This window comes from Euwallacea similis, chromosome 14, assembly GCF_039881205.1.
Source record: "Euwallacea similis isolate ESF13 chromosome 14, ESF131.1, whole genome shotgun sequence".
In the NCBI taxonomy this organism is placed as follows: Eukaryota; Metazoa; Arthropoda; class Insecta; order Coleoptera; family Curculionidae; genus Euwallacea; species Euwallacea similis.
In genome coordinates, this window is record NC_089622.1 from 341,814 (window position 1) to 367,423 (window position 25,610).

The 25,610-nt window shown below is 35.6% G+C and overlaps 1 protein-coding gene across 3 annotated transcripts in view; it reads right to left on the minus strand.

Annotated features, from left to right (window-relative positions):
- Hs3st-A (Heparan sulfate 3-O sulfotransferase-A) overlaps positions 1–25,610 on the minus strand; it is a 50,396-nt gene that overhangs the window by 18,196 nt on the left and 6,590 nt on the right. The window contains exons 1-2 of one of the 3 annotated variants that reach the window (XM_066396960.1): positions 17,262–17,329; positions 1,375–1,423 (exon numbers count right to left, since the gene is read on the minus strand). The exons of 1 other annotated variant lie outside the window; for it this stretch is intronic. The gene's annotated coding sequence lies outside the window, so the exon portion shown is untranslated. Of the gene's footprint in view, positions 1–1,374; positions 1,424–17,261; positions 17,330–25,610 lie in introns of those variants that run through there. One more of the 3 variants, XM_066396959.1, reaches the window with a different exon arrangement.

Genomic DNA, 25,610 nt, shown 5'->3' on the forward strand with positions numbered 1-25,610 from the left:
TTTTTCCGAATATATCCGGAAGCACTAGGAATTTTACGGTTTTAGAAAAATATTCTAATTCACCGTTTAACCATGCACGTTTGCCCCATTTTCAAGGAGATTTCCATAGTTGGACACGAATTAGTGGCGTCCTGCATACCTATTACATATTAATTTCATGAGAACTTCCTTTTAGGTCTAAGTGAACCCTTCCGGCAGGCAAAGCCCCATCCAGTTTTCCTCAATACTTGGAAAACAGTAGTGTAAGCTTTTCCGTTTCGTCGACTGACTGGATTCAATAAATAAAGGGGGCTCGAAAATGCAAAATTGATTTTACATCGGGGTAGGTATCAGGCGCCAGTTATTTATAGAACTCAAAGCGAAACTTGAATATCAGGAAGAGAAATTGGCGACAAGGTTAAATGAATGACATTATGAAGTTAATTATAATTGATTGAAGCCATGAATTTAGGAGGCAAAGATGGAAAATAGTATGAGCAGATTACTTGAAATATGTTTCGAGTAACTATTCTTCTCACCAGGCAATTTTCTTGCTATAACTCAAAAACTTCCTTTTTTGCGATGCAGGTTAGTTGAACCCAAGAAACTTTTAAGACTCCCCCTTATCCCGTAAAATCTTAAAAAGCGTTCTCCTAAGAATTTCGTAACTAAAGTATACTTCGTAATCGCCAGGGTTTGGTGTAATAATGAGGTGCCAGACAATACTGCGATTTATGCGATGGTGAAGAACTTTAAAACGGTTTACTTAAGATTGTTCGGTATTAAACGATATCTCCTAGAATTGAATGCAACAATTGCTCATGGCGGGCACGAAAGGCAAACTAATAAAACTTTGCAATAGATTGGATAAGATGATAGCCTGCCCTTCGTTTCCTGCAAGAAGTCTTCCGTCTGGATATTCTATAATTTTTTATCAGATCCCATAAATTTTATGTACACTTTGCCGCTTGTTTATTCTTTGTTTCCACGCAATCCTTTTAGAAATATCGCAATTTAAATCTGCTCTTCTATTTAAGAAATCCGATATTCAAATTCGCTTCGCCAGCAAAACAATCCGAAGTCTTTGTTTCAGTTTCGTATAAAATATTCTGATTCTCTCAGCAAGAGGTTAGTGAACCTTAAATAATCATACAAATAAAGTTAAAAAGAATTGTAAGAGTTTTCTTGAAATTGTGACCCAGTTAGTGAAATATAAAGCACTGAAGCAGAAGAAAAAAATAAAAATGAAGGAACTTTAAAATAATTGGCTTCAAAATATTGTTGAAGCGGATCCTATACAAAAGCGGATTAATTAGTTTCCATTATCATTAGCCTACGCCAACTAAATCCATTTGGAAAACAATTCCCTGATGAAAAAACATATATGTTACTGACCTTCGTGTTTTATTTGGGCTCGACTCCGGGATTCCAGGAGGGTAAAATGCTGAAACAAAAATGGAAATTTAAAGGAAAGCATAATGGATACTGAAAAATGCATATATTTCGTGGAGCATAATGAAAAGATGCGGGCAGCGCGAGAATTTAAAAAAAAACCTCAATAATATGAGTCTGAAAACCAATCTATATTTTCCCACCAACAAGCCTAATGGGTTGGAAACCCTGGGGCTGTAAACGGGCATGTAAATATTGCCCGTTTTATAGTTGCACAAATTGGTTTTATCTGGCACAGATAAAACAAACAATTTCTATGGTAAAGGGCATCGTCCTTAGTTCACCTTTTCATAAAAACATAGAGATTGCTTTGGTGCTTTACATAAATGAGGAAAATGCATATCCGCCCGGTTTGATAAATGGGCCTGTTCCACGTTTAAGGGACCTGTAAATACGAGCATTTGCTATAAGCTACAAGAACTGCCTGCGCTTTGTTAGAAAAGAGCCGGGTACATTATTTTACCCAGGGTGCTGAAAATTTTCGTGTAAGTATCTCGAAAATGGTAAGAGACACGCAACGGGTTAAGTTGAGAAAAATGTGCTCGTTTTGGTGTTATGTTGAAATGTCCTTTGAAAATCAGAAGATTCAGGATACTTCCAAAGATGTCCAAGAAAACCCGAATACATATTCCACTTTTTATCGTTCGTAAATTTCAACGCGAAATAAATTTTAATGCATAATTCTGTGTTTCCAGAAAATTTCAAAAATATTTTGTGTCTTTTAAAACCCGCGTAATACCGCCTCGATTCTGGCAAATTCCACATGTTACTCTTAGATTTCACAGAACGTATTCAATCCTCTCAGCTACAGTACTAGTTTTTTTAAAGCTGCTCTCAATGCTATAGTAAGTGCCCACTCCGAATCCGGCTTTAAGAGTTACCACCAACAAGACTAATAAAAATTAAGATTACATACTTTACAATTCTACTAAATTCAGTTTATGTTCACTTCAGTTTGCATTAAAGTCGCTAGATAGACAATGATTTTACCTCAACTAACTGAAATTGATTTTATGGAGATTCTAAAGTTTGTTTCGGTTAACTTCTAGGGGTTCAGATCAGGTCAGATCTGAGATTACCATACCTGAGCTGTTTTATTGATTTATCTCCTTTGTATTTCGTGCAAATTGATAGAGGGTATGCAGAGATTATTTTAATTGTCATCAGTTGTCTTGACGAGATTTTTCTTTTCACCATTTTGTTGGAACCTCCTTCGAAATTAATGTATTTCAAAAATCGTCCAGTGTCCTGCACGAGAAATTGGATAATCTAAACCGAGCTATATCAATGATTCCTAATTACCCGATTCCTTGCATCCAATAGACAATTCCAAATCCACTATTTCCTAATTTAAATAATGAACATACATTGCGTTTGATTTACTGCGAGGCAAAATGCAAGCAATTTGCTGCCTGCTACCAATAGCAGAACTTGAATATTATTCTAGATCAACCGAGAAGTCAAAATTTTAATGAGCCAATTAAAACTTATATTAAACCTTCGAAGTAAAACGAGCACTGCATCTAGGCTAAATATTCAAACCTATCATAGCCCCAGCACGTGCGATAAAGCCATGTATAAAATGTTCAATGCTTTATTAAATTGATGCTAATTTCATCAAGGCTCTGTGTAACTAAATGTAAAAAAAAACCATAATTGGGGAAAACAGCACTTTTTGTAGAGGATTTTTAAATGATTTATACCAATTTTTAAAACTGCGAATAGTGATGCGAAGCATGGAGATATCCGAGAGATCAATCGAGAACTGTGTTACTAATCGTTAAAAACCCTTAATTGGCGAAAATAGAATTTTTGTGTGAGGAAATTTTAAAATGTTTGCTCCAATTTTTAAATCTGTGCACATTAATGCGAAGCATGGAGATGGCCCCAAGCTCGATGTTTGTTTTGAAGCAGGTTCCAAAAGCAGGCCGGCTATTATTGAGCTTTTTGCCAGGCTGGGAAGTGGAATGAAATTGTATTTTGCTGCTAATGAAAAAATGTCTTTTAATTCAAACAAACCCAAATTGCCTCGAAGGAACTCTTTTGAAAAATCAGTTTACGTTTCTGGAGTATGAAATTATTTAATTACCATAATGAATCGACTCTAATTTTGATGTCGCGAAACAGAAAAATCGGAATAACGTGAAACTTCCTGGTCGTCCTGACGGGATTCATGTTAAACACGTGCGTTTGATTTTCTGGGAATAAAGGCATCAAACGTGAAGGCCGAAATTCAATTATGTAACATGGATATGCGTCTCGATATCATGGGGGCACAATGGATTCATAAATTATCCAGCTATCAACATAATGGAGTGTAGTACAACTTGGATTAACATGCATATTAGGGTTAAATATGTCCGACACTTTAACGCATTGTGGTTTAGATTAGGATTGACTAATGGTTCGGTGCCATTCAAATAAGTGTGCGATATTTCACATTTTAAGTTAGTTTGGTAAAGAAAATGTCGTTTTTTTTTATGTAAAATAAGTTATATTGGTTGACGAACACCTCGTAATGATTCGATCTTTGGACTTTCCTCAAAATTCTGAGAATATTTCTTGTAGCATCGGATTTTTACCCGATTTCTAAACATGATGATGTTTGACGCAAGACGCGTTAAGTTTCCATTTTAAAAGCGGAGATGATACAGCCTCATCACCCATTCCCTCGTCTTGACGAAATTCCTTAGAAAATGAAGAGATTTCGATATACTATATTCGACTTGAAAATATCCAGATTCAACAGGTTATTTCCTGTCTATCTGGATCGCATAATAAATACGATTTTGTGATTCATATAAATCCAGGCTAATTCAGCAGAAACTTTGTAAACACAATGCTTTCCCACGGACAAAAAAAGCTTGCCAACTAAAGCTTTGCAGGACGAAAACCGTAATTTATTATGTCTCTAGTAATATGTTAAAGGGTAAACTAAGCTAACCCCTAGCTGCGGTAGGATGCCCTAAAATATTTACCCAATTATGTCCTAGGCGATTTTACTTAATCAGCTATCAAACATGAGATTCCCCTTTCTTAAGGGGGAGGAGGGAGGTAGTTAATCGTTTATTCCACCCTATTAGTGCACCTTTAGATATCCTTGGTTATTGTTAATTAGAACGTTTATTCCACCTTGTTATACGCCTTTGAACATCCTGGGTTGCTATTAATTAGATTCTCGGCGCAACAAATCTTAAACTAGATCCAAGAAGGTGTTAACTCAAATACCTTTTTGCGATAACCTGACAAACAAGTGTTTCAAGAATCACTACATGTTTTAAGAGTTCTATTTTCGACAAACCCAGCAACATCAACACGAATCCCCAAAGATTTATGGATGCATTATCGGTCTCTGAAGAAGTTCGAACTCCTTCCAATAGACATAAATCAACACACTATTAACGACCATTAAGGATGGAACAAAATTGCAAATAAACTTGGACTGATTGATGTGAAATAACAATTATGCAGTTGCTAATGAAAGTCAGATTCAATTAAACTCGAACCGAATTCCGCCAGTGATGGGTTATATTATGTGCTTCGAGTTGGATGATAATCTGGTTAAGACGTTAAAAATAATTTTGATATATGATGGTTCTCTGGAGGATTCGTGTGAAAAGCTAATATGTCACTAGGATTCCTGTTATTCATAAAAAAAGACGAAAAAAGGCCTTCAAGGTGTGCTTAACGGAGACAATCAGGGATTGAGTTGAATGGTTTAGTAAAGATTCAGATTTCTGAGATCAGCGTGAGGAGTAATTTTGGAAAGACCCCTTTTGTGAGCGAATTTCGAGATATTAAAAATGCTCAATTTCTGGTTCCTAACGGAGCGAAAATGACTGTCGGGTCCTTCGGATTTGCCATCGAAAAGTGGTATAATCTTCGCCAAGTTCTATGTAGATACTTACCGAATGCTGGGAACTTTGAATCGGAAAGATCGTAATTTTTCAACATCTGACTTTCCTAACATGGCTTTACAAGAAGCAACTTTTGAGATTAAACTGAAGTTATAACGTCTACACAAAATAGAATTACTCCTCCATGGTGTTAGCTTTGCTTCTCTGCTCCATTCTAAGATTGACTCGAGTAAAATGTGCCAACAAATATCCATAATTTCGTTCAACAGAAAGAAACTCGAAAGCCTGGACCAACCTTAATCGAAACGCTAGAACAGTGACATTGTCCATAATAATTCTGGGAAATATTTGTTAATGTGAGCAATTAGTATAAAGATGAAGTTATTTAGGAATTTCAATTCATAACTAAAATTATTTCGTCTGGGAAGTTGAATAGTTCTCACATTGATGAGCCGGAGAAACATGCTTGTGCCTTTAGGTTAAATGCCCATTGTTACAATTTGCATGCCAAACAATGTATTCAATACTAAGACTTAAAGACAACAATTCGTATTTGTTAACTGAAAAAACCTTTAAATTGAAATTTCCTGGGTCGATCACGTGCTTGAAGAACCGATCGGGTGCCCTAACTTGGAGAACAATTTTCTCATAAAAGATCAGAAATCGGAACAGGAAAGTTCCCTTTGGTAAATAGACTGAGAGACATTGAAGGGTAAATAAGCTGTATCGATTCATTGTTAGGCCAAATTATTGCCCCGTGCCTCTAACCAAACCCTCCTTATTAATAACCCAAAAATAGCGTATTTTTAGGGCCAAATCGATACGCTAATAATTGATACGTTTCCGAGCAGAATGTGACCCTGCACGAAAAATTAATCCCAATTAATTTATAATGTGTTTACTTTCTAATTGTATGTTTATTACAGGACTCTCGTGTTCGGTTTTCCTACCATGAATATCCAATGGGATTCATTATAGTTCTAATTTGATAAGTAGTGTTATTGCCTGCAACTGTGAAACTCGCATTTGCCCCTCCCGTTGTGGAAGAAATAAAAAAACATCGCGGGATTAATTCTAATCGAAGCTCATCGTGCGGCAACTGCGTTAGAGCTAAGTTTTCGCGGGAATTATGAAACTTTCATGAGCTTACAAAATTTGTCAGTCTTTCAATAATTCACGTCTAAAGCATCAACTAAGGGATGAGAGCAGATGCGTAGTGCGCGAAATTCTCCACCTGCTCTGAATAACGTGCTTACTCAAATGAAGTTTTCCGATAAAAACTTTATGCCTAGCAAAAATATTTTGTAGCCATCACTGAGGGTTGACCTATTAATATATACAGTTTTCTTTCAATTTCCTATATCAACAAAAAAACCACCCGTTGGAAAACGCCACGCGCTGTTGTTTTAATATCAACCCACACTCAGTCCTAAAAAATCCGCTACAGATTATATAATATCTCTCTAAAAATAAATATCCGAGTAATCTGATTTGGCTATTCTTTTATTGAAAGTTGCTTATTTTTAGCTTCCATTAAGACCCTCAAACCATCACTGCCAAATAACAATGACTCGAAACCCCGTACCACTTCCTTCCTAACAATATTTATACAACGCAGCAACAAAGAGCACATCCATTAACTCTCCAGGGCCCTAAAACTTTATAACAGCCCTATCAAAATCACTTTCATCAACACTCTGAAAGCTATTTGCACTCTTGTATATATGTATGTATATACAACAAAAGAAAACGAATTGAGTTCTAAAGCGTTTTGTTTACACAAAAGCAGGACCGAAAAACTATTAATCGATGAGTATCTTAAAAGCCATGGTAAAACTTCCAGTTGTTTTTGATCCCATGTAAGTGGCGTAACCCCAGGAAAAGAGAACCAGTTAAAAGAAAAGTGACTGCGTCCTCTTCTACTGAACTTGGACTCATGATTTATCGTGTAAAGATCGCCTCAAATTTGGCAAGATTTGCGTTGAAGCGTTACTACCTGACTTCTATTCTCTAATGTATATAATAAGACGTCGCCAGGGACCTGACACAGTTTCAAATAACATGCGGAAGGTTTTTAGTTAGGGGAAAAACCTGCTCTGTGATTGAGTACAACGAGGGGAATAAATAGTTGCAGGAGCATTTATGTATAACGGTTACGATGTTTTGAGAAAGTGCACGACGGACACCCTCAGTCGTCAATGCCTGCCACAAAGAGGAAACCTGTTCAGTCAAAATTTCCAAGGAGCGCCAAGATTAAATCAGGAGTTCTTGAGATATTTGCGTCTGAATTTGCCCAAAATTTCCCCATTGGCTTTGCGACTGTCTCTAATCCCTAACTGTTACACGAAAAGGATTACTCTGTCTGTTATTGTTGTTTCTTTTTTGTCATACATACCAAACTGACAATTTTGTTAAACCTGTTTATCCGATCTAATTTGTCCCGAACGTCCCAAAGCTGCTGCTCCTTCCAGAAGATCTTATTATAATCTCGAACGAAATTTCAGGCGTCGTCTCGCCGTATTCAATAAAACTCATTTTCCAGAAACGTTTATTTTCCCAAGATATTCAACACACCAGAATGAGGACGTCTCTTTCAATCCACCCACGTAAATAATGGCGTCACGACGCCGAACGAAGCCATTATGGGGCGTTCCAGTCAAGGACAAATGGATAAACCTGACCTAGGCCCGAGGTCCTTGTCGGGCCCTTTAGCTTTGAAGTTTTAGAAGCCTTTTGACTTGGCTCAAGTGAGCTTGGATTGAGTTTAAAATATATAGACGTATGTAGCTTGTTTGTGTATTATGTTGCCAAAATATGCAGTTCAAAGGCAATCAGCTCGGATTTTTCGACATCCCGAACGCTTAGAATTTTTGATGAAAATTTCCGATCGCGACTAAATACCGGTTTGTTCGAGTTCGGTAAATTGTAGAGGAAATAGTTTGGTATAAAGATAAAACTTTTATCAGAGACCGAATCTGAATCTGAAATCTCTTTTATTAATTCAAGCTTCCGAGTGGTATACATTTGAACCTCGATTATTTAATCGCGTGTTCCCTAATTTAGATTTCTTAGAAGTAGCAACAACCTTGCTACTTCAAAAAGTTTGTAAGTTTTATGTGTCATTTAAGTTCTTGACACGTGAAATCGTTAATATGCAATTAACTTAGGCTTTGGTTTTCCATTTTTTCCCGTTAGATTTTCGTGTGATGTAAGCATCTAATGGGGTACGGCTAATGCGGAAGATTCGCTCAAGGATTTAAGGTTAATATGAGAGCATTCAGAGGCTTATTTATGGCATAAAAGGTCCAGAAAACTAGAAAACGAACCGTTCACCTTTGGCTTCGATGGCGAGGTACTCAGTATAATATTTAGTCACCACTGTAATTATTTCTGGAGATCCGTTGGGTGGTGCTAATCTTTAAGTTTACGCCCTTTATTAATATTCTCAACCATGAACGAACAAATTCATCTTAGAACATATGAAACTTGCAACAGGATACGATCCAAGAGTTCCAAACTCAGGAGTTTACCGCAGAAATTCATGAGGAATTTCGGGAAGTTTTGAGTTTTCAGAAACTTTCGGAGACCTTTAAGAACCATCCTTAAATATCCTTAAAACTTGGACAAAATTTGCTGAAAATCGCGGATACTCGTATATTCAGTTTTCTAAAAAAATTTGAAACCTTTGGAGGATCTAATGAAAACCCAAAAAATAGTTTTTAATAGAGGAAAATTTTAAAATTTCTCTTTTTGAGGGTAAACTATGACTGCTGAGACGTTGCATGCAATTACACAATAATATTTTTAATAATTGGAACCTTTCAGGGATATTTTCTAAAAATACGAAAAAAAGATGCTCAAAGTAGTAGAAGTTGCGGCCCGATCATCTAATAATTATTTTGCAAATTTTGATTGCGATTACCGCGAACAGCACCTATACATGCATAATGACACCGAGATCTTGATGTTAAAAGAAAACACCTCATGATCCTAAAGATAAATAACATATTTCTTTCATTTTCGTTGATCAAGAAAGACGATCGATAATAGAAAAAGATCGCAATAGAAGTGTTGTTCCCTGGATGTAGAATGACGATCGGGTCTGAAGAATCGAATGCACTGCTCAACAACCTCAGAAAAGATTATAGAATATTCTTCTTTAAACTGAAATTGCTACTCATTGCCTCGATGTTACGTCTAATTAAGACAGAGGAACTTTATTCGCGCTAAAAATTGTGATCTAATACTATTACGTTTTTACTCCAGTTTTTGCCACAAAGCGGGCCCGCTTTGAAATTAAAGTCAAAGCAACTTTACCACGACAAATATCAACCTCTGGGTTTATATTGCAAAGATAAAGAATGCACTTTCCTAATATTACATCACTCGCTATTGTTACCCACAGGGATGCTGCGCTTTCAGAGTGTCACATTATGAAATAAGTTCTAGAATAATTTAGCAGTTCTGGAGGAAATCCTTTTACCGTGGCCGACATCGCTCCTATTTCATGAAGTTTGCTTATTAAATCAGTCCTTCTCGATTCTCGACCCTCTCCCCTGCCTTTTCCACTAGACACAAAAGTTTTAGCTCTCCGGATATTTGAAGTGCGAGTTTCATTTTTCACTAAGTTGCTGATCTCTGAGAAAATGTGTAAAAGTGCAATTTTGCAGTCTGCACAAAAGTTTCAAGGATGCAAAGTTTGATTACTGGAAACTTGAATTCGATTTGAAATTACTAATCATTAGAGGTAGACAAAAGCATTGTTCAAACGTTGATTATAAAAATTTAACGCAATTATATCTTTCTGGTGTAAACGGAAATTTTGGTATGAAATAGCAGTTTCAGCTATTATAATTTTTATGACAACGAAGATTATTTTAACGAGATGCGGAGGAATACAACTGGACTAAAATGCATGCACAAGTACAGTATTCGTATCTCATTAAATATTAAGTATTACAAGCATTTCTAATTTCTAACTCTTTCTTAGATCCTGAAGGAAGCGTAGCAGCCAGTTCTCGCATTTTGCCAACTGTAAATTTGAATGGCTTATTGTTGTAACATTATGTTAGTTTTCTTAAGTGACTTTTTATCCTACAGAAACACACTCAAAACTCACACAAACATCTTGTCTATGTTTCTGGAATTGTCTGCAAAATTCTTAAGAAGTTTTTCAGCGTCTACGAGTACTTTCAGAGTTACGTATTCCTCACTATCTTGAAGAACCATTTACTAAAATGTGTCCTCTCTAGTTCTCTGGAAGTAAAGTTTTACAAACTTTTAAACATTTCTTCAACCCTCAATAATTTTTCAAACTTTCAAATTTAATTTCTTCCAATTAGAGCCATTATGAGGGCCAAGTCCTCCCTGTTTTGAGGAACCTTTCATAGTGACGAAGAACCTTTCACTAGCACCATCAGGAAGACAACAGTCTTTTTCTAGGGGTCACATCGAAAGCCCATTTAATGTGGTTTTTAGATCAAAATGAGTTTTAGTTTATATAAATTATAAAGTTATCTTACGCTTCCAGAGTTATGATATACATACATATAACTGGGTATCTCAAAGCTAGTCAGATAGAACTAATTGATGATTTGTGTTCATAATACTTTCAAGAGCCGTTAATATATTAGGTTGTTCGGAAAGTAATTTCGTTTTTTCCCGACAGAGGATTTAATGGTATTTTTTTGCACTTAACCTCACACTTAAGCCATATAATTTTTATATGCTTTGAGAGCTCATATAACAAGGCTTGTGTGTGAAACATTTCAATTAATTCTACGCAGTAGTTTTTGGTTGGTGCCCTTTTAAATATGGAGAGCGATAAGCAGCATTTTCGACATATCCTACTGTTTTACTACAGAAAGGGTAAAAATGCTGTTCAAGCCAGAAAGAAATTGACCGATGTGTATGGAGAAGGTGTGTTGACAGTACGCCAGTGTCAGAACTGGTTCTCTAAATTTCGATCTGGCAATTTTGATGTCGAAGATGCACCACGTTCGGGAAGGCCGGTTGAAGCTGATAAAGACGCCATAAAGGCATTAGTTGATGCGAACCGTCGAATAACAACACGTGAGATCGGATTGAAGTTAAATTTATCGAATTCAACAGTTTATGACCACTTGAAAGGCCTGGGATTATCCTCGAAGCTCGATATATGGGTTCCCCATGTTCTCACAGAGAGAAATCTGTGTCGCCGCATTGACGTCTGCGATTCGCTTCTCAAACGTGACAAAAATGATCCGTTTTTGAAGCGCATCATTACTGGGGACGAAAAATGGGTTGTATACAACAACGTCAAACGCAAGAGGTCATGGAGCAAAAAAGATGAATCGACTCAAACCATTTCCAAAGCCGATATTCACCAAAAAAAGGTGATGCTGTCTGTTTGGTGGGATTTTAAAGGAATCGTTTTTTTTGAGCTTTTACCGGATAACACAACGATTAATTCGGAAGTCTACTGCCAGCAGCTGGACAAACTGAAGGATGCACTTCAACAGAAAAGACCCGAACTAATCAACAGAAAAGGTGTAGTGTTTCACCAAGACAACGCGAGACCTCACACAAGTTTGGTCACTCGCCAAAAGCTTTTACAGCTTGAATGGGACACAATGCCACACCCACCATATTCTCCAGACCTGGCACCATCGGATTATTATTTGTTCCGGTCACTCCAAAATTTTTTAGACGGTAAAACTTTCATCTCAAATGATGAGGTCAAAAACCACCTCGATCAGTTTTTTGCCAGCAAAGACAAAAAATTTTATGAGCGTGGAATTATGCTACTACCAGAAAGATGGCAAAAGGTGTTGGACCAGAACGGCCAATATATAATTTAATAAAGCATTTGTTTATTATACGAAAACTGTCATTCATTTTCACATAAAAAAACGAAATTACTTTCCGAACAACCTGATATTATGATTTTCTATGCGAAATTGCCTTTATGAATTTGAGCTTGTCGGATTACGCTGACCCCAAGTCATTTAGACCAATGAGCATCACGACCTTCCTGCTGGAAGTTTAGAGGGGATGATCGAGTGACGCTTGAAAGTCCGAAATAAGTTTTATGGGTTAGTGACATGACAGTCTTCTCCAGATTTCTGGAAGTGTTTTCCAATATGCTTAGAATTCAATTTTCCAGTGCTTTCATGGCTGGCTTTAAATCAGTTCGAAGTAGGTCGTTTTTATAGCTGCTCCCTACCTATTTTGGATAATCGTTTATTATGATATTTTGCTGAAACAAGGTTTATCGATTAGAGATATCAAAAATCCACCTCCGGTTTCTGGAAGTGTCTTTGAATGTTTAAGGAACCCAGTTTCTACAGATACTTTCGAATTAATTTAAATTAAAATAATTGATTTATCTTTTATTCGGACCTTTTTAAAGCGCCCTTGTATCTTTACTGATCAAGTCTACTAACAAAAACTTATCCAGGTTATTTCTATTGTTCCTGTCACAGCGTGCTTCTGGCTTCAGGAAACTGTAATTTTTGAAAGAATTCAAGATTTCAGGGCTTTCGAATATGTCTCGAAACTCGATCGAGTTAAAACTTAATTTTAGCGGGCTTCTGAAAGTGGTTTCAACATTATTAAGCAGTTTAAATCAACTTCTCATTTTAATGTAAATGTAAAGGTATTGTGCGTGCTAACTCCCAAGTGAATCACGCAAAAAACGATATCGGTACGAAAACATACAAAAAAAGTTTACAATCTGCTTTTTGCAAAGGTAGGAGTCATAGGATGAATGATAACAACAATGAGATGGCCTACAAACCTTCAAATGTGTTTACATTTTTTTGCCAGTACAGCTCACCGGGGGAATTATTGGAATTATTACAATAATAACGACATGAAATAATATATACATAATACATATTCGAATTTCAGTGTTTTTACCTATTGAAGATATAGAAAGTTGATTCGTTAAATGAAATTAAACTTGAATGTAAGCAAAAAGTTAATCTGGCAAATTATTCTTCGAATGCTGTGTTAGGAAATAACGATTTGAAGGAGCCATAATCGAGGTTTTCGGGTTAAAGACACTAAGGAGTCAAAGAAATAACAATTCATTTTTTCATAATAATTAAACTTTTAATAAAGTTGTCGAACCAGCAGTCTAGGAATTTAAATTTTCGAACGTAATTGAGCACAAATTTATTTTGTCGGCATAGGGCCCACGTCAATTGTTTGAGCCGACTACGTTCGATATGCACAAAATTCGCCTGATCGACAAACTACTTATAAGAGACCACTTCCATTCAATAACGATACCCCAATTAACTTTCAAATGATACCTTCCTACACTTTCTCTATTTTATTACATACAAAAACAAGCAGGCTATCGTATACCCATGAATTATGTATTCCGATATAATCAAGGCAACAATCTCCTCTGATAAACATATACGAAGGATGTTATTAAATAAACTCAAACTTTAGCGTGTTGCATGATATTGCAGATATTAGCTGCCAGGTTTTATTCGGGCTTCCAACAATGTGGAATGCAGTCACGACAGGTTTGCAGTCACCTTAAGGTCGCTATTCCATCTTTAATGTGTCAGCTTTAATTTCCAGTTACAGCCCCTTTTCGACGTTCCTACTTTGCAAGGTGTAATACATTTTTAAAAACCTTAAGCTCTGATGTAATGCTTTGTCCGGTTTTCTATTGAAACAATGTCTTATTCTAATTAAGGTAATTAAGCTTTATAAAAGAAACGTGGCGAGTTCACGAGGGCGGTAAGGGCATCGCGTTTTAAGGGTACATTAATCAAAGGTGTTTAACTTTAAAGCTACAATACTATTTAAACTATTTATTAATTAGGGAGTCAAGAAATGGTAATTTTTCTTTGGGAATTAAAATACTCGACTTCGTCCAGACAAATGAGACTTGTTATTTCATTTATTATAAGGGTGGAATTCGTTTGGAGATTGAGGACGAGGTAATATTTTAAGAATTAGTTATTTAAACAATTACGTGTAGACATCCTAATAATTGATAAGTAAAAAATTCGCGATTCGCACAAGGAATCGCAAACAATAAAAATCGAGCCGATGCACATTATTGAGAGTATAAAGCTCGCGTTTAATCGAAACAGATAATTTTTCTCAGTGTAGTCTGCAAGTTTATACCTCCGATAATTTCAAGTAATCTGCGTCAAAGCTGTTTTTGTCAAATGTTTTAATTTCACTTTTCTGCTTTATGAGAAAAAAGAACCGACCTACCACGTATTGAATGCTCGGGGCAATTTACCGATAACGCAAATATGCACGTTGTATGAGACACTCGCGTTTGAAATTTTACCACGCAAACATAAAGTTGTCACTCTTCCAAGGAATAAAAAGCAGCAACAACGTAATTTAATAAGGAAACTTCATAAAAGTCGAGCTGTGCCAATAAGAGGATTTTCGGGAAACGTAATAAATTATTCTGGAACTTGCTCCACATGGAACTCTAAAAGCATTACGCCTCTTTGGGTGCTAACACTTAATGCTAGTTACAGGGAGTGAAATTCGCCACTCCGATGTAACGGATTTAAATACAACGTCTATTGTTTGTTGCTTCTGTGCTAAATTTAATTTGTTGAGGAGAAAATTGCTTCGCAGTTTTCGGAAATGAAACTAGCTAGACACTAGAAATCCACTATTCAATTTTAGCTGCAAAGCCGTTGACTACTCCTTTTGTTTTCTCTATTTACTATCTAAACTATTTGTCAGTAGGTAACTTAAAAAAGTGGCTGATTCCTATTGGAAATTGGATCTAGCCGGGAGCGAACTGAGCATAAAGAAAGGAACGAAAGCAAAAACATGACAGAAAAGACTACCTTTATAGATGGCAATAGTCTATTAATTGTCCTGATGATTTCGCCATCAAGTTAAAAATATTTAGGAGCTGCGAAGCCCAATCACATAGACGATAGTGAAGAAAGATACACTCCTAATGGGAACAGCTAGACGTGTGAAGGAAAGAAGAACAGATGCAATCCCACGGATAAAAAAGCCGGAAATTATATGAAGAAGAATTCGATGACTGGTATGATTCTACGCCTAATCAAAACAGGAAGAAGCGTAATGAACGAAATATAATCCTAGTTTTATTCAAATTCCAATTCGTCTTCCTAAAACCACTTTTTACCGGCCTCTCACACCCTTCCCCATCTTTCATCTTGTCAGTTTGGTAAATATTGAGATGATTGAAATGAATCGGAGTTAGTTGTATAATACGAGTTCTTCAAGCCAACGGAAAGTGTTGGAGAAAATACTTCATGTCTTGCTTTGTTTCTTGCCGCGCTTGAACAAGAGATGATAATGGCTCCGACAGTGGTGTAGAGTTCTGTTGATGCTTAGCAGTTCCTCGTCTTTCTAATTATGTATGTATGTATATGCACCGCGAAAGCACAATTCCACTTCTGCTTTCGTTGTCGGATTGATCCCGTTGATAACCAAGTCGAGATTACAAATTTCTCTTTTTAAGTAGGCTCCGTAGCTCTGTTTGCAACAAATAACCTCTCGGGTTAGCCCTTTCGGGAAATTTACCTGTCAGGCCGAAAAGGATAATAAACTTAAAATTTTATTCCCGGTTCCCGAAATATTTTGGAAACTTTTCGGGGAGACCTGCGTTGAATTTCTCCAGGAAAATACGTGAGCCTTTGAGCCGCTTTAATACATTTTAAATTGGCCCTTTGCGTGATTGCGTTGCAACTCAAATGTTTTGGGGAAGTAATTTTGTAAGGAAAATTGCACGTGGAAGTGTTTATTAGCATACCTCAATAACTACGTGTACGGCCTATATACGCAATGTATGTCGATATAATTTAAGTTATAACAACTTAAGGAGCAGGTGTGGATGGATGAAAGCGGCTTTCGCAAAATAAATAAGTGGAAGTTAGCCGTTTTAAAGGGCTCTCTTAAAATTTTGAATAATTTGCGAGTTTCCCTGTTTAATTTGAAGGTCCAAATGGAAATATTCTAAGTTTTGAACTTGAGTAATTAAATCGAGTATAAGGGTCTCCGAACGACGAAAAAGGTTCGAGAATTAATTACGTTGAAGTTCTGTAACGTGAAATTAATTCGGGCTAATTATTGGCTAGAAACGTTTTATTAATGCTAATTGAGAGAACGCTTTTAATTTATTGTTTGCATTGGTTCTAATCTCAAACTTCGTGAGTAATGTTTATAATTATTTTTAAAAAACTATCAAAGATTATGATTATAAATAAAAACATTAAAATATTCCGTTCCGTTTTATAAGCATATTGTTAAATTTTAAAATAAACTGATCTGCATATAGCATGTCCATAAGGTCGCGTTGCCTTGAGAACGATTGAGCAGATTTCGGGCACGATTTTGCTCAAATCTTAGTTTAGGGCTGGGTCGGTATGCCGTTTTTTGGAAGCCTCCAACGACGAAAACCGAAGAGGTAAACCATACCACCCTCTTCCCCGCAAAACCGCGATGCAAATGCAGAAGTTAGACGCCCTTTATGACGCAAAGATCTCGTGAATAGGCAAAGTTCAAGGTTTCGCACCCAGACAGCAAAAAGGGTCAAATTACACCCTAAACATCAATAAAGTAATTACAGGTTCTCATGAAACACAAAGAGCGAACATTCATTGATGCTTTTCCATTAATTTAATAAGTAATTTAATCTCATGACAGTGCTCTACGAAAGTAAATATCTCCTCTATTGCGATTGAATTTTCTGGCACGTGGGTTTTGTTTATAGGGATTATCTCTGTTTCGGATCATAGCTTTTCCTAGATTATAATCTACTAGACCGAACGGCAACAAAACAATCAAGTAATGTTATTGTCTGGATTTAGATTAATGCAAATATATATGTGAGCACTACGATTTTGCCTTAATGACCAGGGAAAAATTAGACAGCAATTCCATTTAAAATCCTAATTAGAGAAAACGCTTAATACAATACTTATGCTAGCGATGATCTTAAAAACACATGCATTTACTTACTAAACTGAACGATTCCCATGCTCAGTTTGCGTCTAGAGATTTAAGTTTCAAACTGGATGCTCCAGTAAAAATTTTCCATAGCAGTTGCCAAATAGATGAACTGAGTCGGACTAAGTTCTGAAAAGATGAACCAACAGTTAATACATGCCTCAAGACAAGTCCTCAACTTAGCATATACGATCAATTAAGTTCACAATCAATAGAATAACACATGGCATTGCCTCTAACGAGAAGGTGCCTGGAACCTTACTTATAAGACATTTGGCCACAGGAGGGACCCGTTTTCCGCACATGCAGCTACACTAGATGAACCTACAAAGGGATGAAATGGTCGAAGTACCAAAATTCGTCAGAACAAAGCCCTTTTGTTTTAATAGCATACAGGTAAGTATTGCTTGTTTGCATGCAACGAGTTTGGAACATTGAACGGACAAGGTGGCTGCAAGAGAGTAATAAATCTGTCCGACAAAAACCTCTGTGAGACTGAAACTCTTGTTCTTTGTAAAGGCTTAAATTACTCTGTCACTCCCAAATACGTTCCTAAGCTTGACTTCATTTCAACTCTAGAAGAAACAGCTTAAACCTCACCACAGAAACAAGAGTTTAGAATTAGTTCAAAACTAATTTTAGATAAACCTTTTAAAATTGAACCGTTTGTAATCCTCATCGGACAAAAGGCGCTCAATTCTTTGCGTTGAGATAATCATATTAAAATCCTTCCAACGGAGAAAGGTAACGGTACTGTCATAATGAATTGTGTTGTCCATAAGCAAAAAATTTAGGGCGGATGTAGAAAGACATAAATTAACAGCTCACAAGAATAAAAGACCTCGTTGTTATTACGTTCTTGACCGCCACAAAAACAACGTACCTTTAAGGCCTATTTTGTACAACTAAAAAATATAGTAGGTTTAGATCCTAATCACACCTTGGTAAGCCTTCAGCTCTCTACTTTATTAATAAATGTTCCTCCTGATAAATCACTTTCACATAAAATGCATTACAGTAAACATAAGCACTATCATGAACTTACTAACCGTTTAATGAGAACCACTTATTTTCAAAATCAAAATAATTATCAACAAATGTTTGGAATAGTTTAGGGTTATCATTATTTCCCACACTTACTTATGCTTTCACTGAACATATTCGAAGGTTATTACGTTTATTACGTTTATTCGTGATAACATCTATAATTTTTTTTGATAATTTTGTCAATCAATTAAATTGTAGAAAATTTGATATAAAAAAAATTACGATTGATAAAGGACAAATAAAACGTCCTTTGTTAGACATTTCAATCAAAAATGATACACAATGGTTCGTGGTATTTTTGAAAGTCCAAATTTTAGGACTTCTCGGTATTTCTTTTGCACAACAAAATACCGGAAAAGTACAAAAAATATTTATGCTATGGATATCATCAACCTTTTAGTTGGTTAGTCTGAGGGGATAACACATTCCGACGCGGCCACAAATGGTAAAGGGCCGTATGCAGCGTATATTCAAAAAAGCGTTCGGGTGATGGAGACAACACTCTACACCCCAGAAAACTTAGTATAACGAAATTTTTCTACTGCCTACATCGAAAATTGAAGGTTCCTTCCTCACTTGAGGCAACAAAAACAACACTTTAACTTCCTCCCTGGAGACCAAAATATTTTCCTACCTACGCATCACAAAGAGGCACACATCACACCTACTTCTTTCTTATATAAAACAGAACATTGTGGAAAAAGAAAAAAATTGATGCAGACCACTGGCGAAAAGTGCCTTTTGCTCCCTCGAATGTTGATTGACTCTCTGTGTGGCGCTATTAATCTAATACGATGGAATATTTTTAAACAGTCATTAATTCTGTTTACTATAAGAACCAAAAAACAAGGTAATAAACTAAACTTTTTATGTCTAAAAATATTCTTCAGACGTGGCTAATTGGAATTGAAACACGGTAAGTTTACGATAAGTCCGTAATGGTCTTTATCCCCGAACCTGAATATTCAACTAATTAGTCTCACGATATGCTTGCACGAAATCGTTGTACTAGTTTTAGATAACGAACCATTAACGTTGACAGTCCGCAATGACCCTAATTATGCTATTAGGAAGTAATGGACACAGCTAAATAAGGTCTGATGTGTTGAAAATTAGCTCCTGAATTAGTTTGTGTCACGTCTCCTTCGTCTTTTTGAGCAAAGTGGGAGGTATTATGATTAAACGTACACTATGCAAGTAATACATCGCAGCATATTGAAGAAGCTTTCGCACCTATAATAGACCCATGAGGCACTCACAGCCTCGCTAAACTTTGTCTGAAAGTTGTATGTTCTATTTAAAAACTTTCCATCTAGGTCAACTCTAATCGCATCAGAAGTGCTGAATTTATTATAAAGTGCAGCATATCGAAAAAGCAACTCCAATGTTCTGCAGACTGAAGGAATAATAGCTAATTTAACATTGTAGTTAGTTTCAAACTACAGTAATTATGCTCATAAAGAAACGGAGGGAATTGTTAAAATGCTTAACGCACACATCAATGCTAAAATTTCCAATTGGGAATCAGATTTTATTGCTTTACAAAATTAAATAAAGTAAGAGGGTTAATTAACTAAATATGGAAATAAACATTTTTAATTGGTTCGATAATTTGCATTTCGACGATAAAAGAGGAAAAGTTGGGTCGGAAGCGGAAACAAAACGACAGTGACTTAAACGCAAACTGCCCTTTTAGGTCGATTTGGGAGCTCGTTTTAGTAGAACTTCGTCTTTGATTAGTGTTGTAGGGTTTGCGTGATTCCTACTTTATTGACAGTGGCGCAACAGGACGGAGTTGTCCAACTTAGCCTGTATCAAATTGAAAAATGTGAATATTTTCCCTGATCGCGTACACACCATCTTCCATTTTCTTTACCCAACGACTTTGGAGTTTACATGAGAAGAAAATCGGAAAATCACCTATAGTATTGCGTACTTCAATTTTTCAAGTGGGAAATACCGAATGAATCTATCCAAGATTTCCGTTCAGGAATAAAGGAGAGTCGCCTAAGGGAACACAGTTTCCATTTACTCTCGAGGAAAGAATAACCAACCCTTCACTGCTCTAGACTGATAGTTGCTAAAGGTGAAAAATTGCGAGACGTAAAACTGTTGTGCGGGGCAGATAAACGATAAAATCGATGAGATCTCTCTATTGTAATGCAGAAACATTTTTCTTTGTTTCCGGAAAAGTGCACTTTCCAGACGTGTATAGAATAAGAAATACACAGGGTTAGAAAAAAATTATGCACCTCGTTTTTTGATCGAACTCGAGGGCCACGCTGCCCATCACGTCAGGAAATTGTTTCGAATTTTGAAAAAACATAAAACTCATTTGCAGTGATTGATATTAATATTTTTTATTTGTGCTCAACGTGAGCTCTGATTTCTGCGTGTGATCATAGAATGATGTGTGATGGTGCCAGTTGAGTTTTTCTCTTTTTTAAGTTCGCAAAACCATAAATAAATAAGAAAGTTCTCCTTCAGTTTTCGGGAACTTCAAGTAATATATGCTGAGAGCTCGGCGAGGGTACTAAAAAGTAAGCTAGAATAATGTTAATAGCACAGTTTCCTTAGATTTCTCAGTAAGGGAAACCTCGTGAATAACCGTAAATAAGTAAGGAAATCCCCTTCTAATTTTGAATGACTAGGACCAGCATAAACGGTGATTGTCTTGGACTCAGTAAATCGAAAACTTAACAAACTAATGAAAATATTCTCCCTACTTTAAGTGTGATAAAACTATGGATAGGGCAGAATTGCCTTGGATTTTTAAGTAATAAAAAATATAAATAAGAAACAAAATTCTGCTACTAAATAGGGATTAAATTCAGCCTTCACATTTCGACTCTCCATGATCGTGTGAATTCGGTATCTTCCTAATATGCCATTCATTGCCATATGCACTACACTAAATATTAAAACTGATGGACTATTAAGAGACCGAAAATCCTCATAACACCTTCAAACGGACTTACAAATTTCTCCCTTTCAAATTCCTCCAACGCTTGCAAACGAGGAAACTTTCCACAGAAGTACTCTTACCGGTCTGCATCAATTTTGAGGTTCCCATAAAAAGCTCCAAAGCACAGAGTTTGCTTCTATTTAAACACCTGCATTAAGCTTGTTAAAATATGCTGACTGCAGAGCGAGGAGATTTTAATTACGAAAATCTCGCAGGGTTCATGCTAGATTAACTTAATTAAAAATATGCGAGTCTCTTTACGATCACTGGGAACGTGTTTTTATCTGTGCGACTATAATTTTAACGATTAAATAGTTTTGATTCAAATACGTAGTATATGGTGACCCAGATTTGCATGATTGCTTTGCTGATCATTGGCGACCTACTAAATTAACTTGCCCGAAAAAACTCTTAAGCGAGAAGTTTAATAAAATTTTTTTAGATCGCGGCAATTGAAAGTTTTTAAATGATTTAGAAGGCAACAAGGTAGGACTTTTTTCTCGAAAATCCACTCGACGGAGTTCGGTAAAATTAAAAAAGTTGTAATATAAAAATTGAATTTCTAAGCTAAATGCCTGGATGACGCAATTAGGAAAATACAACTTGTAGCAAATTTATATTCTGCCGCCAGCATCGTGAATTGCACACGTGCTTATGCCATGTTGTATTCTATTTTTGCAATTTTTCCCCCAGAAAAGCAAAACCGTGTATTTCGGGCAACCTGAAACGTGGAAACATACATTCCATTAAAACAACTGCCCTCTGATGACTAAAATTTTACTTTATATAGAATATAGGGTTCTAACTTGCATTCTTCTCAAATTGTCAATTTACTATTAAAGTAATTTCAATGAGCATATTTCCAATTTTTCTGACCCATAGGCAAAATATTCGAGGTCCAGAGCCTATGGCAAAAGCAAATGAAAACGTATCCAAAAGGAAATATTTACTTAGTGCAAAATGTCATATTATAATATTGCTGATTTACTGAAATCAATTTATTCTTATTAGTTATTCTGTAATCGTAATACACGTATTTTAAGCCATTATAGAGAGACCTAAATATGTTTCATTTGGTGAATAAAAATGTAAGTATTTTTGAATAAACTTAAACTTCGAATGAAGCAAAAGATAATTTGACCTAGCTAACATTACACAGAAAAAAACTATATTTTAATTAATACTTTTTTCATACAGTTTTTTATCTGTAACGTGAATGGCAAAAATGCATGTAAAATACCCAAAAAAATTGCACCATTTAAACTTCAATTTTTCAGAAGTAAACTAGAACACAGTTTTACTTGGAGGGAAACAATTAAGGAAATTTGTAATATCTATTAAAAAAATCGTAATTATAATTTTATTTCTCTCCGCTCTGTTCTATTTCATGAACGGTGGTGCAGTTTTTATGAATGTATTTTATGCACCTTTGTTTACGCCCTTTGACCCTTTAGTTATTTTTATATTCTATAGCTACATCCATCTCCTCCGCGACTTACGTTATTGGTCTTTCAGCTCCTACATGTATTTTTGATGTTTCTGCAGGGTTTCGCATTCTTGAAAATTTCTAAATTAGACACGCCATTTGATAGATCTTTTGAAATTAAAGACCGAAAGCGAACCTAATTTTTTATTGAAGAAGTGTTAGAGAAAAACGATGTGTATTAAACATTCTGTAGATTTGAGTATACCATAATTAAGATAAATGAAATTCTTTGGTATTCGGATTTTTAATTACACTGTTCCAACTTTGTAGTTTTTTAAATTCGAGAAGAGGATCCATTTATGTATGTCTGTGTGTTACGCAGTAAAATTCGCAAACAGGAGCATAATATTGTTTTAATTAAAATGCATTTTTGTGTGTACTTTTGGACGAAACTGTTGCAGAAATATTGCGGCATTTTCAATTCTAATTTTTAATAAAAACTCCGATAGGGTAGCGTATAGATTTTAATCGAAATGTGTATTCACCGGGGAATTTATTGATGTTAATATTAATTTAAATGGAAAGGTACACAAAGAGAGAAAATATTTGGGATCCACCTTTTAATAAACCATGCATGCCAGTTTACAAACTCTTCACCTAGATCGATGTGTACAATATGACTATGGAAAGATTTGATTTTAACAATATATTACGAGCATATTAATTTATATTTCTAATAAAACTGAAATATACGAGTTCGGACTATCGGCGTTTTCTAATAAAAAATATTTTGAAACTTTGTAGTCAGCTTGAGAATGCGTCTTTTCACGGTTCATGTATGAGTTCCCCATTTAAATATTTATCGAATAGCTCCGTTAATATAAATTTTAATGTCCGATGTAATCCTAAATCCCAACTAGGTCGTTTTAAATAATATTTAAACCGACCATCGTACGGTGTTTATGCAAATTTTTTAAATTAACAGGAAGAGATAAAGAGCGAAAGGGTCGAATATATGAATAATGGCTACGCCTTTCTGGACTGAAAATAAATTGTTGGATAAAAAGTTTTTGGCCAGAATATAATATTTCTATTAGAATTGAATATTGGGATAGAATATATAGAATAACTATATGACCTACGCTCATGTGCACACCATAAATGGAATTGAAAAACAAAAAGTGGGCTTATCGTGTTAAAGTGAGATTAACGTCCTGGCTGGCATTTTGCATTTCCCGTACAAATCCATTTATTAAAGCTCTTTGTTTTATGGCCCTCATATTAAATAAAATGCGTATTTCCTGATGTTTGACGACTTCCATTTGTTCGCTAAAAATTATATCGGAAACTTCTATATCAAGTTTCATCCTGGTCTCCCGTCGCTTCCAGTTTTATTGGTGCACTCTTGTAAAAGGAAAAAGTATTCAACGAAACTCTTTACACTTTACTGAATGTAAATTATTATGGGTGTAATAATTCTTAGAACCAAGAAGCGTCAAAATGGCCATTACCCCTCTGGAGGAGGCGTTGACTTGAAGTCATTATCCCGTCCTGACGGCTCCGTTACTTCAAGCGATAAAAGCTTTACGCCCCGAGCTTTAAAATTCGATACTGCGTAATTGAAGTCATTTTATTTCTCGATTGTTTGAGGCTAATTTACAAAAGGCGCCGCGACGCTTTGATTTTGTTTTTATTAGTTTAAGGGTTGCGGGGGTACAAAGAAGACATGAGGCACTGAATTTAGATAGAAATAGTTGGAGCTGATTCTTTAATTTACATGCAGAGAGAGAAAATTTGTTTCCTCTGCAGAATATTTCAAATCGGTATAAGATGTGGCTGGCTTAGATCTCGAGGTGGAACTACTAAATTGGGAATTCGGACTTACATGTGGGAAATTTGGACATTACTTGGTCCAGAAATCCAGAATGTAGTTTTCTGTCGTTCAAGTTTTGAAATTTTTACCCTTTTATACAACAGAATTTGCAATTATGTAATTCATTTTTGACTTCTTGTTCCTCAAGTTAAAACTATAGAATGTGGTTTTATCTTTGGAATTTTGACATTTTCGATGCTGTCGACCGCATAGAAAAACCACAAAAATTGCAATTCTGCCTTTAATGTCGTATATTTAAGGGAAGCTTGACTTTTTGTACTCTGAACTTGGTTTAGTTTCAAATACGAAAAGTTATGAAAGGAAGTAGGTGAATAAAAGAAACACGTTGATTTTTTGCCTTTGACGATCAGAAAAGCTGGGAATATATACGTATGTTCATATTACAAAAATAAATTGATGATGGACAGCGTAAAATCGAAACGTCGGATATAAAAGCTTAAAGCGCCATTTTTAGGTCACGTTAAGTGCCAATAGTAGAGAAGTGTCGTGTTTTTAAAATATCTTTCCAAACAGGGTCAAGAAATATTAAAACTCTTTTTGCGAATTTTCTCTCTTTTGCCAATATTTCTAGAATTACTGTTTTTTTTACCTCAAAGCGTTGTTTTGCTTCTGTAACTAATAACGCTACTTTATCCCCGTTAAATTGAAACTGTATCTCTTGTAGTTTCCGAGATTTCAATGGTGAACCTCGAAGTTAGGTCAACCTGCGCATACAACTTTCAAGCTAAATTCTAAAGTATTTTATAAATATTTAGATGCGTGAGCTTAAATAATGTGCGCTGTTCACATTAAACCAGCACGTTTAATTACGCCTTTACAACTTCCAACATTTTCATGTTTAAATTCGAATTTGAGGTACTTCCTCAAATGTCCTTTAAACTAATCACAGTTTATGCTTTCATGACACGTTTATCTAAAGCTAGACAAACACGTATTTAGCTTCTTCACACTCGAAGGAAAGAATTTTATTCCTTCATCTCATCTATCATACACAAAGGAAAGCTCGATAATATATCCAAGTTACCCGAA